Source organism: Palaemon carinicauda, chromosome 23 (genome assembly GCF_036898095.1).
Source record: "Palaemon carinicauda isolate YSFRI2023 chromosome 23, ASM3689809v2, whole genome shotgun sequence".
Taxonomy (NCBI): Eukaryota; Metazoa; Arthropoda; class Malacostraca; order Decapoda; family Palaemonidae; genus Palaemon; species Palaemon carinicauda.
The window spans coordinates 106,004,379-106,022,170 of NC_090747.1; the positions used below are offsets into that span (position 1 = coordinate 106,004,379).

General features: G+C 41.3%; 1 long non-coding RNA gene across 1 annotated transcript in view; it reads right to left on the reverse strand.

The window, feature by feature from the left end:
• Positions 1-17,792, reverse strand: part of LOC137617346 (uncharacterized) — a 36,217-nt gene that overhangs the window by 1,286 nt on the left and 17,139 nt on the right. Inside the window, exon 2 of the long non-coding RNA XR_011039627.1 lies at positions 641-784. This is a non-coding gene — a long non-coding RNA (uncharacterized lncRNA). The remainder of the gene's footprint in view (positions 1-640; positions 785-17,792) is intronic.

The window sequence follows — 17,792 nt, forward strand, 5'->3', positions numbered from 1 at the left end:
CTAGGGGTTTTCTTAAAATTGGTTTTACTGGTGCCAATTACCATTTCCTTTTCCTTCGCTCATCATTTCAGATAATTTAAAATGTATTTCAGCCCCTTTCAATTTTTTTGCTGTAGTAACAAATGGATTCATTCTATTGATATGTATCTACTTTACAAGTAATTAACTTTATTTTTTAGATTTTCATCGCCTTTTCCTTATTTCATATTTTTTTTTTTAAACTGCATAAAACTGGAACTATTTACTATTCTTTGATGTTAACTACTTAAATTGGTGAATGAAAGTGTTACTATTCACTTAAACAATACATTTTGTACTGCACCTTTTACAAATCTAGAAGCATCCAGAGACTTGAGTGTCAAATCCTTACCCTACTCTACTTAACCTTGCATACTTACTCAAATATTCAACATTCTGGACCCTTCAGCCTCAGTCATCTACCTAAATAGCAGTTTAGACTTCATGATTTATGAAATCTTAATGAAACAAACTAATATATTTATAACTCTCTAAGTTTTCCATATACGTAATTCAAAAGCTTAATTTAATATAAAAATTAACTAAGTAGGGTTTGTAGGATCTTCCAAAAATGTGAATCTCACTGTCTTATATCTTTGGGAGGTTATTAGTTAATACATACCTGTGGTTTTGAGGGCCCAGTAGGCCAGATCTTTGATAGTTAGAAATCCCGACTCTGAGGTCTGGTAAACTACTAAATAATAAAAGAAGGAACGGTACAAAGGCCTCTTGTTTTCTTCTTCTAACAGATGAAAGACTGGTTGTCCTGGAAACATAAAATACTGTGATTTAGGTTGTACTGTACATGAGTATTAGGATTATATGAAAAATTATTTTGCACCATAAAATTATGGTGTTCAATAATATTAAGACGCATTTAGAATTAGGAAATTTTTATTTTTATATCTACTCCTTATTTTATCTACTTAGGAAAAAAGTTTAATCTGTTATACCATGAATGGTAAATAGTAAATATGAAAGTTTTCTTGTACTGTACAGTATACAGGTCCACCATCAATCTCTCTCCTCTGCCGCTCACTTTTTAGATTCGCCATTGATAGCAGATTTTGCCTCAGTATAACCATTTTTAAAGACTTGCCATTAGTCTCTGGTGCTGACAGAACTGTCTTACATTTGGAAACAAAAGGGAACCAGGTCAGAATCTCAATTATTAGTAGCAGAAGTTCTCATATTGAGGACAATGCTGATGGGAATAAATATTTTAGCTCTTTATTCTTAGAAAGTTGAATATTGTAGATGATCAGTTAAGCAGGAAACAACAGTCTTCCAATTGTATGGTCTTTTCCTTGTTTAGTGTCAAGAGCAGCCATCAAAGTAAAGTAAAGATAGACATTAACACAAGGGTAGCTTTTCGAGGCTAAAGCCATAAGAACCTTGGGCTAGTTTCATAGAAATAATCTATACGATTGCTGATGCCTTTATATTTCTTAGTTGCAATTAAAGTTACTGCCATGAGACGTGTTTCCATTCAACATTACTGTTAATGTGTACATTATTTCTAGCATGTGGGTAAATACTAAATTAAAGTGAAAAATAAGTACCGAGCATAAAAAATAAATGCTATAGATTAGTTATTCAGGACAGCTGAATTATGTAGAAACAAAGGGTAGAATTTTATTTCAAGTGTCACTATTATGCAGTAAAATGAAATGTCAAAAGCAAGTAAAACTACTTTAGCTTGGCCCTTTAACGAATTCAGGAGTTTCGTAGAAAAAAAAAGGTTGAGTTGTTAATATATTACTATATTGGTAGTAAATACTTCAACATAATTTTTTTTTTTTTTTTTGAGCCAATACAAGAAAAAGAGACAGCACACAGTTGAAGATGACAAGTAGATAAATGGAGACATCGTTTTAATTTTCATCATGCTGTATTTTATTAAATCACTTACTACTATACAGTATATTCATTAATTGTCTAATTTACGATTGTAACAGTCCAATACTGTTAAGAGGCATAATATATGTATAATTAAGGAGATATACATGACTTGTATTATTACCCAGTCCGGAGTTTATTACAAAATTAACTACTGTATAACACAACAAAAATCACTTATCTGGCAAGGCTCTGAAACTAAGGGTGCTGGACTATTGATGGTGGATCTGTATCAACTTTTGTGCAATACTGTAACAGTATTATTTCAAAGACCATATTTGACATGCAACATAAAATTACAGTATCACTGTGCCAAAGAAACAAGTGTGTCAGTCCTATCAATGTTTTTGTTTATTATCGTATCACCTTGTCTACTGCGTCTGTTTGTATATACTTTTTGATAAGTTATTTTAGGAAGCCCAGACTTTAATGTAAAAATATTATTCCAGAGATTTTATCTGCAGTTTTATAAAAGTAAAGCTCAAATTGCAATCATGACCTTTTACTGTACAGTGAATAAATTTTGTAATTGGGTAGAACAATTTATTTGAATGAAAAAAAAATGTATATATATATATATATATATATATATATATATATATATATATATATATATATATATATATATATATATATATATATATATACATTTAAGACTCATTTGGTAATATTCAAATATATTTCTTCTTTTTTTGAAAAGTAAGGTTGTTCTGGGGTGTCATTTAAGTTGACATTCAATTCAAATAAATGTGTAAAATACTGCTGTACTTGCTCAGCGTATTTGTTCAACTAGTTCTGACATTAGAATTTCAATGCTTTGCAATGTAGGCATTACTTGAAGATTTTTGCAGTTTCCTCTCGGCTCCTAGCTGCTCTCATTTTCGAGGCTTCTACTACACCTCCGTTCCCCTTCCCTTTCCTTCCTCCTTTATGTCCAGCCTCCTAAATTATCCTTCATACTGCAACTGGGTTTTTTCCTGCAGTTATGCATGAGAACTGAATGATATGCCTTCTGGCCTGAATCCATAAATCCACTCCAATAAAACCTGGTGACATTATTAATCATTCATATAAATCAAATGCATATCTTATCATCCATTATGATTTAATGCAAATTTTATTACCCATATTTATTATATGCACATTTCATCATCCATAATGATTCAATGCTGACTCTTGTTCTTTTACAAGTTATCAACTGTTTTCGCTGTACTGTAGTTTTATGATTTATCAACTGTTATAAGTTCATGTTAATTTATTGTGGTCTCATTGTATAGTACAGTACAACAATGCCATATTAACTTGAAAAGATATATTTTTTTATGACAACAATTTCCTTTTTCAGCTTAGTTCTATTTAAATTTGAATTGTACATGTATGTGAGAATACAGTATAGGTTTTCTTGAAAGGGAATTTTAATTTTTATTGTCTGACAACATGTTTTCATTTAACTAGTACTGTACTGACATTGCAATCACAGAGCTTTAAAAAACTTGACTTACTGTAGCTTTGTAATTTTTCATGTAAATAAACCTGCTCTGTCATTTCTCATACACCTAAAGATTTGTGCAGCTGATTACCTGTTCTTAAATATGTTATTTTGATAATAAAATAAATTTTTGAATATACTTACCCGGTGATTATAATAGCTGCAACTCTGTTGCCCGACAGACAACTCTACGGTAAAAACTCGCCAGCGATCGCTACACAGGTTGCGGGTGTGCCCAACAGCGCCATCTGTCGTCCAGATACCCAGTACTCAATGTAAACAAAAGACTCAATTTTCTCCTCGTTCCACTGCGTCTCTATTGAGGAGGAAGGGAGGGTCCTTTAATTTATAATCACCGGGTAAGTATATTCAAAAATTTATTTTATTATCAAAATAACATTTTTCAATATTTAACTTAGCCGGTGATTATAATAGCTGATTCACACCCAGGGGGGTGGGTAGAGACCAGCAATATATGTTTACATTATTACGAGCTAAGAGTTTTTATTTCATTTTAGAAGTTATCAAAATAACAAAAACAAAATAAATAGGTACCTGGTAAGGAAGTCGACTTGAACAATTTCTCTGCCTTTTAAGTACGTCTTCCTTACGGAGCCTCGCGATCCTCTTAGGATGCTGAACGACCCCTAGGATCTGAAGTATCAAGGGTTGCAACCCATACAACAGGACCTCATCAAAACCCCTAATCTAGGCGCTCTCAAGAAATGACTTTGACCACCCGCCAAATCAACCAGGATGCGAAAGGCTTCTTAGCCTTCCGGACAACCCAAAAAACAACAATAAAAACATTTCAAGAGAAAGATTAAAAGGGTATGGAATTAGGGAATTGTAGTGGTTGAGCCCTCACCCACTACTGCACTCGCTGCTACGAATGGTCCCAGTGTGTAGCAGTTCTTGTAAAGAGACTGGACATCTTTCAAGTAAAGTGACGCGAACACTGACTTGCTTCTCCAATAGGTTGCGTCCATTATACTTTACAGAGATATATTTTGCTTAAAGGCCACGTAAGTTGTTACAGCTCTAACTTCGTGCGTCTTCACCTTAAGCAAAGTTCGGTCTTCCTCACTCAGATGTGAATGAGCTTCTCGTATTAACAATCTGATAGAGTCTGACCAAGCATTCTTTGACAAAGGCAAGGATGGTTTCTTAACTGAACACCATAAAGCTTCAGATTGGCCTTGTAAAGGTTTAGTACGCTTTAAATAGAACTTAAGAGCTCTAACAGGGCATAAGACTCTTTCTAGTTCATTGCCTACGATCTCCGATAAGCTGGGGATATCGAAAGATTTAGGCCAAGGCCGAGAAGGCAGCTCATTTTTGGCTAGAAAACCAAGTTGTATCGAACAAGTGGCTTTTTCTGACGAAAATCCTATGTTCTTGCTGAAGGCATGAATCTCACTGACTCTTTTAGCCGAGGCTAAGCATACCAGGAAAAGTGTCTTAAGAGTGAGATCTTTCAGGGAGGCTGATTGTAACGGCTCCAACCTGTCTGATATGAAGATTCTTAGTACCACGTCTAAATTCCATCCAGGGGTAGCCAAACGACGCTCCTTGGTGGTCTCAAAAGACTTAAGGAGGTCTTGCAGATCTTTATGTTTGGAAAGATCTAAGCCTCTATGCCGGAAGACCGATGCCAACATGCTTCTGTAGTCCTTGATAGTGGGAGCTGAAAGGGATCGTCCTTTTCTCAGGTAAAAGAGAAAAACAGCTATTTGAGCTACAGAGGTACTGGTCGAGGATACAGAAACTGACTTGCACCAGTCTCGGAAGACTTCCCACTTCGATTGGTAGACTCTAATGGAAGAAGCTCTCCTTGCTCTAGCAATCGCACTGGCTGCTTCCTTCGAAAAGCCTCTAGCTCTCGAGAGTCTTTCGATAGACTGAAGGCAGTCAGACGAAGAGCGTGGAGGCTTTGGAGTACCTTCTTTACGTGTGGCTGACGTAGAAGGTCTACCCTTAGAGGAAGACTACTGGGAACGTCTACTAACCATCGAAGTATCTCGGTGAACCATTCTCTCGCGGGCCAGAGGGAAGCAACTAACGTCAACCTTGTCCCTTCGTGAGAGGCGAACTTCTGCAGTACCTTGTTGACAATCTTGAACGGTGGGAATGCGTAGAGATCCAGATGTGACCAATCTAGGAGGAAAGCATCTATATGTATTGCTGCTGGGTCCGGGACTGGAGAGCAATAGATTGGAAGCCTCTTGGTCAGCGAGGTTGCAAAGAGATCTATGGATGGTTTTACCCCAAGTGGCCCAAAGTCTCTTGCACACATCCTTGTGGAGGGTCCATTCGGTTGGAATTACTTGCCCTTTCCGACTGAGACAATCTGCTATGACGTTCAAGTCGCCTTGGATGAACCTCGTTATTAGGTAGATGTCTTGACCTATTGACCAGATGAGCAGGTCCCTTGTGATCTCGTACAACGTCAGTGAGTGGGTACCTCCTAATTTGGAGATGTACGCCAAGGCCGTGGTGATGTCCGAGTTAACTTCCACCACTTTGCCTCGAAGGAGAGACTTGAAGCTTTTCAAGGCCAGATGTACTGCCAACAGCTCCTTGCAGTTGATATGCATGCTCCTCTGACTCGAGTTCCACAGTCCTGAGCATTCCCGACCGTCTAGTGTCGCGCCCCAGCCCACGTCCGATGCATCCGAGAAGAGAACGTGGTTGGGAGTCTGAACAGCCAGGGGAAGACCCTCTCTTAGGTTGATATTGTCCTTCCACCAAGTCAGACAAGACTTTATCTTTTCGGAAACCGGGATCGAGACCGCTTCTAGCGTCTTGTCCTTTTTCCAGTGAAAAGCTAGATGGTATTGAAGAGGACGGAGGTGTAGTCTTCCTAGTGACACAAATTGTTCCACGGATGACAGCGTCCCTACCAGACTCATCCACAGCCTGACTGAGCAGCGTTCCTTCTTCAGCATCTTCTGGATGGATAGCAGGGCTTGATCTATTCTGGGGGCTGATCGTCTTGTTGTTCAGCAACGTCCTCATCAGAGGGTTCCTCATCCGAAAACTGATGAGGAAACGGCAACGGAGTGGGCAACGTCTGGCTCGCTGAGTCCGGTCGCACTGGTGGATGCGTGACGGAGCCGGACGCAATATCATGGAACTGCTGCACAGTCTGTGAACTGTCAACAACCATGGGTGCGCGAGGAAGCACAGCGTCAACCCGAGACTGTCTAGACCGTCTGGGTTGTGCAGTCAACACCCTACCGGGTTGCTGAGGTTGACGCACTGCGTCAAAACAAGTCACCTCTGCTGGTTGTTGAACGTCCTGAACGTCAACAACCACCTCCGAGCGTCGCTTAACGTCAACGTGCGGCTGGCAACCCACACTGGGTCGCATCCGTGGAGGAACCACCTCAACTGGCAGACGCGAGTAGGTTACCTCAGCGTCAACAGGGCGCACAACCGACCGGTTGGAAGGTTGTTGGCCAGAAGGTTCGGTAGCAACCTTCTCCGCATTAAAGTCCTCTATCAAGGATGCAAGCTTGGACTGCAAGTCTTGCAGCAAAGCCCATTTAGGGTCTACGGGAGCAGGTGTGGCAACAGACGGGGTTAGCGACTGAGGCGGTACCGTTTACCATCCCTGAAAGCCTTGTTATGCGTGACATAATTGTACAGCAAAACTTCAAAGGCTCGAAAACAGCTGTGAAGTTGACCTGCAAACAACTTGGAGCGTCTCCTGGCCAGGCGCCAGGGAGAGTCTACGAGAATTGAGAAGTCTATCTGGGCAGAAGCATGAACTCCCAAGCCGAGAACTTCTCTCGTGTCATATCAGACTCTCGCTCTATAAACCAGTTTAAAAGAAGGGAAAGCAAAGGCTGTATCCCCCAAACTCCTCCTGGTGAAAAACCAGTCGCCTAGCCAACGTAAAGCTCTCTAGGAGAGCGAGAGAGCACTAGCTTAAAAACAACGGCTTCGAAGTAGCTAGGCCTAGTGTAAGCTCTGACGTTTAGGCGAACGAGGAGCAGCAGTTACAAAAAAATCCGGACAAAGATCCTTAAAAAAATCATCATGATTTAATTAAAGTCCATAGGAGGCTAAGCAGCTTTAGGCTCCTCTCCATCTGACAGAGTCCTCAAGGGAATATCAGTAGGAGGGGGAACAGCAACTTCCTCATCTACAGGAACCTTGTCCGATAAAAGCTGAGTCTCAAGCAAGGGAGAGACCTACCGTGGTGGCAATGCTTTACAAGCAGAGTCCACACTCACTGGTGCATTAGTAGCGGACCAGAACGCAACGTCATGTAACTGCTTGACAGTCTGTGAACTGTCAACAACTGAACTGTCAACCACAACAGGTGCGTGAGGACGCACAGCGTCCACTCGAGACTGCTTTGACTGCCTAGACTGAGCAGTCAAAACAACTCTAGAATGCGGAGGTTGACGCACAGCGTCAAAACAAGTCAACTCCGATTGTTAGTGAACGTCTTGAACGTCAACAGGAGCATCAGCAAGTGGCCTAACGTCCAAATGCGGCTGAAAAACCACACGAGACCGCATCGAGTGTGGTTCTAAACAACCTGACTGACGTGACTAAGCTACGCCAACGTCAACAGTAAGCACAAAGGAACGTTAGGTTGGCTGAAAGCCAGGATATCGATGAGATAAACGGCTAGACTCAACGGACTAATCGGCAGAATAGTCTTCCATAAGGGAGGCAAGCATATACTGCATGTCTTGCCATACAACCCATTAAGGATCAACGGAAATGGTTGTGGTAAGAGACGAGGGTAACGTCTGTGACCGCAACACTTTGCCTACAAAAAAAGACTCTCGGAGTCTGTGTTACGCTTTTGTTAGGCGGCGAGCAGTTATCCGATGACTGCATAGGGTCAGAGCTGTCCTAATGGTTGTAACCAGGACGCTGGACCTGTCCTGAAAGGACTGACTTTCGCTTAAGGGCTTCGAAACCTTGTGACAGGTTTCTTATGCGAAAAGCCTTCGGATGACGAGGAGAAACAACGTCTCTCCCGTTTTATGGTAGGGGAGATCTTGGTAAGATACACCCGATACCATAGAGGGAAAACGTCTGTTCGTTGGTCAAGGCCTCTCGAACCCATAAGTCGTTTGACATTACTTCTCCCCTGGGCTTGGGAGCATGTAAGAGGTCCCGGACTAAGTGAACGACAGGCACGAACAGACGAACCCTCGGACGCAACACTGTAACACTTTGCGCATATCACTTTATCACTTCGATTTTCTGTTTTGCACTTATTTCACTGAAATCGAAACTTTTACTGATTTCTACCTGAAACACGCAATTCTACCCTTCATTAAAAGGTAGTAATTGCGAAATCAGTCGTATAATGCAAGCTCATTAATACCAGCAAAAAACAGAAAACATATTTTAAGATAAAAAAATCAGTGGCTAGGAAAGAGACTAAACACTAGTTCATATAACTACGTTTTCAATCTCTCACCGCACATAGCCTGAGGACGAGAATAAAAAACTAAAACGTTTTATCCTTCCTCCCCTTACAGCGACTAGGGACGAGAGTAACACGAGAACAACGTTACCCGCTTGAACGGAACGTTTTCTCTCCTCTCTCTCCCTCCGTCTCTATCTCTCTCTCTCTTTCTCTCTTGATTTCGCACCTAAGAGAAGAGCCCAATTATATTTCGTCAAAAAAACATGTTATTTGACTAAAGGAAAAAACTGAAAGGTTTTTCAAATAAAAAGTTCCTTTAAAATAGAATTTAAAACATTTAAGCTAAGAAAGAATGAACAAAACGTCAGAATCGATTTACTCTTACTGCAAAGTGAAACCGTGATACACTCTCTCTCTATCGTAACGATAGAGCGCATGTTGAACGTCCTGAACGTCAACAACTGCGTAGCATAAATAAACTAAACGTTAGTTCATCTTTGAAAACAGTACGAAGACTATCAAAGAAATTCTTTCATAAAATATTACATTTAAAAAGTTTTAAATCCTTAGCTCTTTAAAAGCTAATTACGATATAAAGGGCTCAACGTTGATTAACTTCGGTTTCCAAGTTAGGACCGCCTACTCTCAGGAAAGGTCTATATAAACAAAACATTAAAATTATTTTTATATGTTTATAATAAATGGAAAGTTAATCGAAGAGGCCTAATAAAGGCGGAGAGATATAAAATATATAGAGGAAAATCTATAACGTGATATAATTACTAAAAGCCTAAACACACTTCCGTTTAAGGGAAGGGTCGGCCATTTAAAAGTGAGAGAAAGCCCAAACTCTCTTTGTCACCATAATTAAATCTATCCAAAACGAATTCAAGATTTAAGATGAAGATAAAACACCTGCATAGCGAAAGCTCAAAACTAGAATAAAGTACAGTACTTCACCAATTAGTTGTGAAAAAACTCCAGTTTAGCAACAGCGAGTAAGTACGTCTTGTCGATAGCTCGACAGAGAGAAAATTGAGTCTTTTGTTTACATTGAGTACTGGGTATCTGGACGACAGATGGCGCTGTTGGGCACACCCGCAACCTGTGTAGCGATCGCTGGCGAGTTTTTACCATAGAGTTGTCTGTCGGGCAACAGAGTTGCAGCTATTATAATCACCGGCTAAGTTAAATATTGAAAAATTTCTATTAAGAGCTCTTATATGGCATGGCTACTATTTGAAAACAGTTTTGATGTATACTTTAAAAAAAAGGAAAAATTCAATGTACAGTATTCTTTTGATTGATTTACTATGTGATTGTACATGAGAATATAGGTTTTCATAATAAGGAATCATGGTTTTATTAACAGAATATATCTAAAATATTTCTTATTTGAATATTAGTATTTACAATGATAAGGCTGTTCAAATTATATTAAAGGTAATTATGTCCACTTTGTTTTACATCTTATATGGTAATCCATAGATCATATGATAAATACTTTATGTATAGGGATGTACTTGGGTAATAGAATTCTTATTTTAACGTTACTTAATCCTCTGATAGTAAACAAGCATACCTAATGGAAATGACAGAATTGGCCTTCATGTGCTGATTAATGCTTTGCTGAACAAAATCAACTCGCAATTAAAGCTTATGGCAAACTCCTCATAGGCCATCACATGCCTGAAAATAGTCATAACAATATACTGTAATTGTACAGTACTGTACTATAGTTTTGGTGTGTTATGATGTTACCAAGGTATTTACCTAATGATGTCACCAACTCAGAAGTAGAATCTTTGAAAAGTTACATTCTGAATTCCTCTTTTCCAAGAATAAAATTTATCAATCAAATGTCACAGCCCTTTTTGGCTGAAGAGCCTTCAGGTAGACACCAAAGAAGTATATTTGTTCCTACACAAATAGAAATCTTCATCTTAAGCTGGATACGGTTGTTAAAACTAAACAAAGTGGTGGTAGTGAGTAGGAGAGTAGTGGGTAAGTCCTTCCTGCATCCTACACAAATAGAAACCTTCATCTTAAGCTGGATACGGTTGTTAAAACTCAACAAAGTGGTGGTAGTGAGTAGGAGAGTAGTGGGTAAGTCCTTCCTGCATCCTACACGAATAGAAACCTTCATCTTAAGCTGGATACGGTTGTTAAAACTCAACAAAGTGGTGGTAGTGAGTAGGAGAGTAGTGGGTAAGTCCTTCCTGCATCCTACACGAATAGAAACCTTCATCTTAAGCTGGATACGGTTGTTAAAACTCAACAAAGTGGTGGTAGTGAGTAGGAGAGTAGTGGGTAAGTCCTTCCTGCATCCTACACGAATAGAAACCTTCATCTTAAGCTGGATACGGTTGTTAAAACTTGACAAAGTGTGGTAGTTAGTAAGAGAGTGGTGGGTAAGTCCTTCTGGCATCCACAACTGGTGGTTTTAACCTTTTACTTTTGGATTGGCAGATCATCGTGTGCAAGGAATATTAAAAATGAATGGCAGGATTTGCAGTCTTTTGCCAATAACTGAAGCAGCATGACAGATGTCTGTGTAAATCTGCTGATATCCACATTCTTGTTCTTGTTAGACTAGTGTGGCTGTGTGACAATGATGACTATATAATCATAATGAGGTTGGTTTTCTTTATACAAAGATGTGCTCCTTCGGAGGGAGAAGGTTTTGTTGCCACCACATATGACACAGAAGGGCGCTCCCTTTTTCTTACTTTCAGTATCTTCCTGTTCCAAGAAAGGGCCTAAGGACTTATTACCTGGATTTGCTGTCTTCAGACTCCCTGTGGTCTCTTCCCCTAGGAGGGTGTCGTTATCGGCCTACACGACCTTGTTGAAGGCGAACTTCAAGTTCCTATTCGTCTTCGTGAAAGTCAAAGTTGCTACTTCTAGATGAAAAAAAGTAGTAGTAGTCCAGGAAGACTGACTGATTGGGGTCATACAAAATTGACTCCTACCATTTCTCTCCCTGTGTGAGTGAGAATGCAGTACAAGGAACCTCCATTCTTGAGTAAATGCAGAGTTGTCTCATAGTGGGAAAAAACATCAGCACAAATAACGCTAGAGAGGTGTCTTGAGTACTTGGTATGGGTGTTAACACCTATATGCTTTTGCTCAGTCTCATACTGGGAAAAGTAAGTGCTGAGAGTTGTCCCTTAACAGCAAACACGGCTCACGTATGGAGCTGAGCACAAGCACTACCAGTCGCGATAAAGGGCGCCGCACTTCTTTCTCCCTCCTTGGATGATTTCTCTCTCAGGAAAGAGGGGGAAAATGGTGCATAGAGAGTTGTACCTTAACAGGAAGAAACTTCAATACGGGCTGCTTCTGCACCTGTGTTTAGTTCCGTTCTGGGAGGAATGATTACTAGATATTGTCCTATAATAGGAAGAAATGTTAGCATGCACAACTCTTATTTCCGTACTGAATGCAGCGTTCTAGACTTGGATGTTGTCCAAGATAACCGATCAACGCAGTAGTATATTTCCGATCTATCTTTTCTCACATAAGTGAGGAGGATGTTACGTACCTGGAGAATAGTACCTACCAAGATCGTACGTCGTACAGGTTCACACACCTCTTACCATCACTCTCGTATGAAACTGAGCACTCGTACCCTCTTTCATGTCCTTACGAGTTCCTGAAAGTCGACGATAATACTGCCAAGGAAGATGAGAGCCCAGCAGAAGTAACATGGTGAATAAGCTCCCCTTCATATGAGCAGAGTGAGAAAGTATACAGACTGTCACAAAGACAGCTCCCCACCCGCACTTTCCTGCCACCATTACAAAGACTGATCTCCGGAGACACTCGCTGTCATAGACTGCTCTCCAGGCTCCCAATCTGAATATGCTTCACGTGTATGGTCTCGGTCTGTATTGCCCTGCAGACGATCTTGAACAGTACAGATACTGTACTCATCAACCTATGTGACTTACAACTGATCGACTTTACAACCGGGACCACAACTGCTATGTCTGGTGACGTAGTTACAAAAATTTAGTTATAAATCGCCAAAGAGCGTAATGTTAAAAAGAGCATCAAAATTGGAAATTTAGCATTTGGAATCGATAAACAATAATGTATAGTACGTATTAAAATGCCGAAAAACACAAATCAAAACGTAATATTTTTCATTAATAAACATTATCTTTGGATAAGATAAATAATATTACCCTGAATCCCACAAATCCACCCAATTTTTAGCCACATTGGCAACCCTGCTACCTCCTATTCTGTTCCGCCATTGAGAACACTGACAGACGAGCAGCCAGTCTGTAAACAGCCAACCACTCTTTTGAGTTTCCCATTACTGTACCGGTTTTTTTGCTCATTAGTTCCTTCATTCAATTGTGTGATGGTTCTTATTACACTATAATCAATTACCTGTGTTCATGGCATTTTGTGGCTTCCTTGTTTATTTTTGTGCAACCTCGCCTTTTCTTCTTCAATGGAGTTTAAAGATTCTTTGGCAATTCCCATTGTCGTATTAACCCATAACATGACCCTGAGGATTTGAGCTTATTTGGGCCCTTGTCATCCTCCAACAGCTCCTTCCTGCTTGCTTGAGGGTACACTCTGGGTTTCTTACTATGCTGAGACAAATGAGGATTGAGGGCATAAACATTGGCCATGAGAAGACTGTGTTCTTGAGAAATTTTCCTCTTTACCTTGCCTGTGCTCACAAGCAAGCGCTTGATATGAGAACGAGCACTCTTTAATGCATTTGGGTTATAGTCTGAGTGCCCTCACAGGACACAGTAACATCTGATCAGGATCTTCAGATACTGGAAGTGCATAAACATAGAGTCAGCTACTGCCGAATATGAGTCTTAACAATAAAATCATGGACAAAGCTGAATGTTACTTGTCCCAATCCCTTTGAATGGGCAATGTCGCAGGAGAGACCATGCATCTCACTGACCCTCTTGGCATAGGCAAGGGGTAGAGAAGACCATTTTAAGAATCAAGTCACAATTTGAAACTTGACTCAACAGTTCATAAGGTGTTCCTTTCAGAAGCGTAGTACTTTCACTATATTCCAGAGAGGTGGTTTAACTTCCAACTGGGGGCAGATAAACTATATATGAGTGACAGTTTCATCGAAAAGGAATTGTCAACTCCATTCAGTCTCAAGGCTGAGTGGTAGCCTTTCACTGCCAAGACTGAACAATTTTTTCCTCCCAGAGGTATAACAAAAACTCCTAAGATTGACCACTTTGCCTGGTAATGAATGATAAGAAGACTTCCTGAGGTACAGACATCCGTTTTGTCACAGCGTGTGAAAACCCTCTCTGCAAGAAGAGATGCTAGATAACTTCTAGGCATAAAGTTGTAGGGAAGAGACTGCTCTATGGTAAATCTCTGGGTGAGGTTGATGATGAAGGCCCTGAAGGGGAGGACACTCCCTCGGAATCTTCTGTCAGCAGAAGTAAAAGGTCTGGGTACCATTCTGCTTGCTGCCACAGTGGTCATCGAGAGGTTTTGAGAAGACCTCACCTTGTTGAGGAGTCTCCTCATTGGACAAAAAAAAAGAGGGGGGGGTTGCATAGAAATCCATGTTGTCCCATGAATGTTGGAAGGTATCCTGAAAGGCTGCCTGTGGGTCTGGTACTGGAGAACAGTACACCGGGAGTTTCTGGTTGAGGGACGTGGACAGGTCCATTATCAGTGAATCCAATAAAGTCAATACTTTGTTGGCTATCCAGGGATTTACAGACCTCTCAGAACCAACTACTGTATCTGAGTTTTCTTGCTCAGACTGTATACTAGGATGTGTCTTTTGCAACTTCATGGAAACAAATGATTAAGGATGAAGTGGGTCAGGAACATTCGAGTCGGACCCCTTCAAACTTAGGATTCCCCCGACCTTGCCAAGGGGAAACCTTGTGACCATAAGTATAACTTATACTCTGTGAGAGGAATCAGATGAGTATCATACCTTATTTCCATTGGCGAGTCCAGCTGAAACTGGATACAGGCTAGGATCCCCAGATGTGGGGGAGAAGGAGACAAAGAAGATCAATGGATGTCCTTCTTAAAACCTAGTGTAACCCAGAATCCTTAACCAATGGTTACTGTCTCCTGAAAGGGAGTAAGGTAGTAACAGCATCTGTTGACCTGTCACAATAGGCCCTATAAAAAGGGTGTCTAGAGACCTATGTGTCACGTCGCTCAAATAGTGGGCAGTGAATGTAGATTGGCGTTTCCAGACCCCAACACTTAAGACTTGGGAGATTGAGAAAATTCTCTTAAATGCCAGAGAGGCAGCCACTCCCCTAACTTGATGGGCTCTGGGTTGTGCTGCCTTTGGGTCTCCGTGAAAAGATCTCGCAATAACTTCTTAAGTCAGAAAGAGATGGTGTTGCGAGAGATTCTCTTCTTTACCCTGTTGGTACAAGGAAGAGATGACGGAGGCGTGGTCTGAAAAGTCTGGTGCGCCTCAGATATATCTTTGACGCCCAGACTGGGCATAGTAACGACTGGATAGCATCCTGTGTTACCTATTGAGAGTGGAAATTCTCGAAATCTCCCATCGGTAGATGAAGGATTATGAGTCTAGCCACCAAGCCCGGCACGAAGTTGCGAGACACTCCCCCCCTCTCTCTTAGAATGGGGTGACGGAAGACAGATCATGTAGCTCACTGACCCTTTTAGCAGAGGACAGAGGTACGAGGAAGACGGTCTTAAGGTTCAGAGAGTATTCTGAGGCACTTAAGGGCAGATAGGGCAAACCCTTCAGCGAACGTGAGACACGTCTCAAGGAGATAGTCTAATCTCAAGTGGGGGGGGGGCAAGATCACTCCAACACCGAAACAACCAAGGCGATGTCTTCTGATGCGGAGAGGTCAACCCCTTCTCCGTCTACAGATGAGGCTCAAGGCTGCGCGATAGCCGTTAATCGCCGAGACTGAGAGAGCTTTCCTCACTGAGGTACAAAAGGAAGTCTGGGAATTACTGATCCTTCCTTTTGAAGATCCAATTGCTTCACGTTGTCGCTGTTGTAGCGGTTAAGAAGTCCATTGTCTTAGCCCCAGCAATTGGGACTTCTTGTAGGGTCTGCCTAGAGTTTTGGTTCGACAAGTCCTCGTGGCTCGCAAGGTAGCCGACTGTATCAGACCACATGTCAAGCCAGAAGGGACATTGAAGTCACTTCCCTTGCCGAGGCTTCTGTGACTGAGAAGAGCCTGGAAGAGTTGAGTGTCTCTTCGAGGATTAGCCTGGTGTGAGCCTCGCCGTGAGGGGATCTAACGCCAGAGGAGAAGGTTGACGTCTCTGAACTCGGAAAACAGACAAGGTTTAAAGGTCGCTCAAGAAAGGCAAAGGCGAGGGACAGTGACATTGCACTAGCCGTTAGGGCAATGTCCTAGAGACTGACCATATATGGTCAACGACCCAGCCTCCTCTCCATCCCAGCTAGGACCAGGGAAGGCCAGGCAGTGGCTGCTGAAGGCTCAGCAGATAGATCTATAGGCTCCCCCCAACCTTAGCCTACAAGGATGGTAAGGCTGTAGGCACTGAAGGCTGTAACGAGTCTGGGCAGGACTCGAACCCCAGACTGTCAATACATAGCCTGTCTAAGGCTGGAGAGTCAAAGGGTCGAGGAGACAGATGCAAATCGCCGAGGCATGAGATATGATATTTTAATTATAAAATAAATTTTTGAATATACTTACCCGGTGAATATATAATAGCTGCTGCTCAGCGGCTCGACAGAAAACACACACAAAAACTCGCGAGCGATCGCTATGAAGGTTGCGGGTGTGCCCACCAGCGCCAACTGTCGGCCAGATACCACACATGCATGTAAACAAGCCTTCAATTCTTCTCGTCCCGCTGCGTCTCTATTGGGGAGGAAGGGAGGGCCTTTAATTTATATATTCACCGGGTAAGTATATTCAAAAATTTATTTTATAATTAAAATATCATTTTTAAATATTTAACTTAGCCGGTGAATATATAATAGCTGATTCACACCCAAGGCGGTGGGTAGAGACCAGAGTTAATTATGTTTACAGCGTATATGCTTTAGAGTTTTTGACAGTTATCAATATAACAAAACCCAAATATATAGGTACCTGGTAAGGAAGTTGACTTAGACGATTACTCTGCCTTGTAAGTCTGTCTTCCTCACGAAGCCCAGCGATCCTCTTAGGATGCTGAAGGACTCCCAGGAGCTTAAGTATGAAGGGTTGCAACCCATACCAACAGGACTTCATCAAACCCCTAATCTGGGCGCTCTCAAGAAATGACTTTGACCACCCGCCAAATCAACCAGGATGCGAAAGGCTTCTTAGCCTTCCGTACAACCCAAAAAAAAACAATATTAAAAAACATTTCAAGAGACAGATTAAAAAAGGATATTGGAATTAGGGAAGTGTAGTGGTAGAACCCTCACCCACTACTGCACTCGCTGCAACGAATGGACCCAGTGTGTAGCAGTCCTCGTAAAGAGTCTGGACATCTTTTAAGTAAAATGACGCGAACACTGACTTGCTTCTCCAAAAAGTCGCGTCCATGATACTTTGCAGAGATCTATTTTGCTTGAAGGCCACAGAGGTTGCTATAGCTCTAACTTCGTGCGTCTTAACCTTAAGCAAACATCGGTCTTTCTCATTCAAGTGGGAATGAGCTTCTCGTATTAAAAATCTGATAAAATATGACAAAGCATTCTTTGACATAGGCAATGATGGTTTCTTGACTGAGCACCATAATGCCTCAGATTTACCTCGTAATGACTTAGTACGAGCTAAATAGAACTTAAGAGCTCTAACAGGACATAACACTCTTTCCAGTTCGTTGCCTACGATCTCTGATAAACAAGGAATATCAAAAAATTTAGGCCAAGGACGAGAAGGCAGTTCATTTTTGGCCAGGAAACCAAGTTGAAGAGAACAAGTGGCTTTTTCTGTAGAAAAGCCGATGTTCTTACTGAAGGCATGCAGTTCACTGACTCTTTTAGCCGAGGCC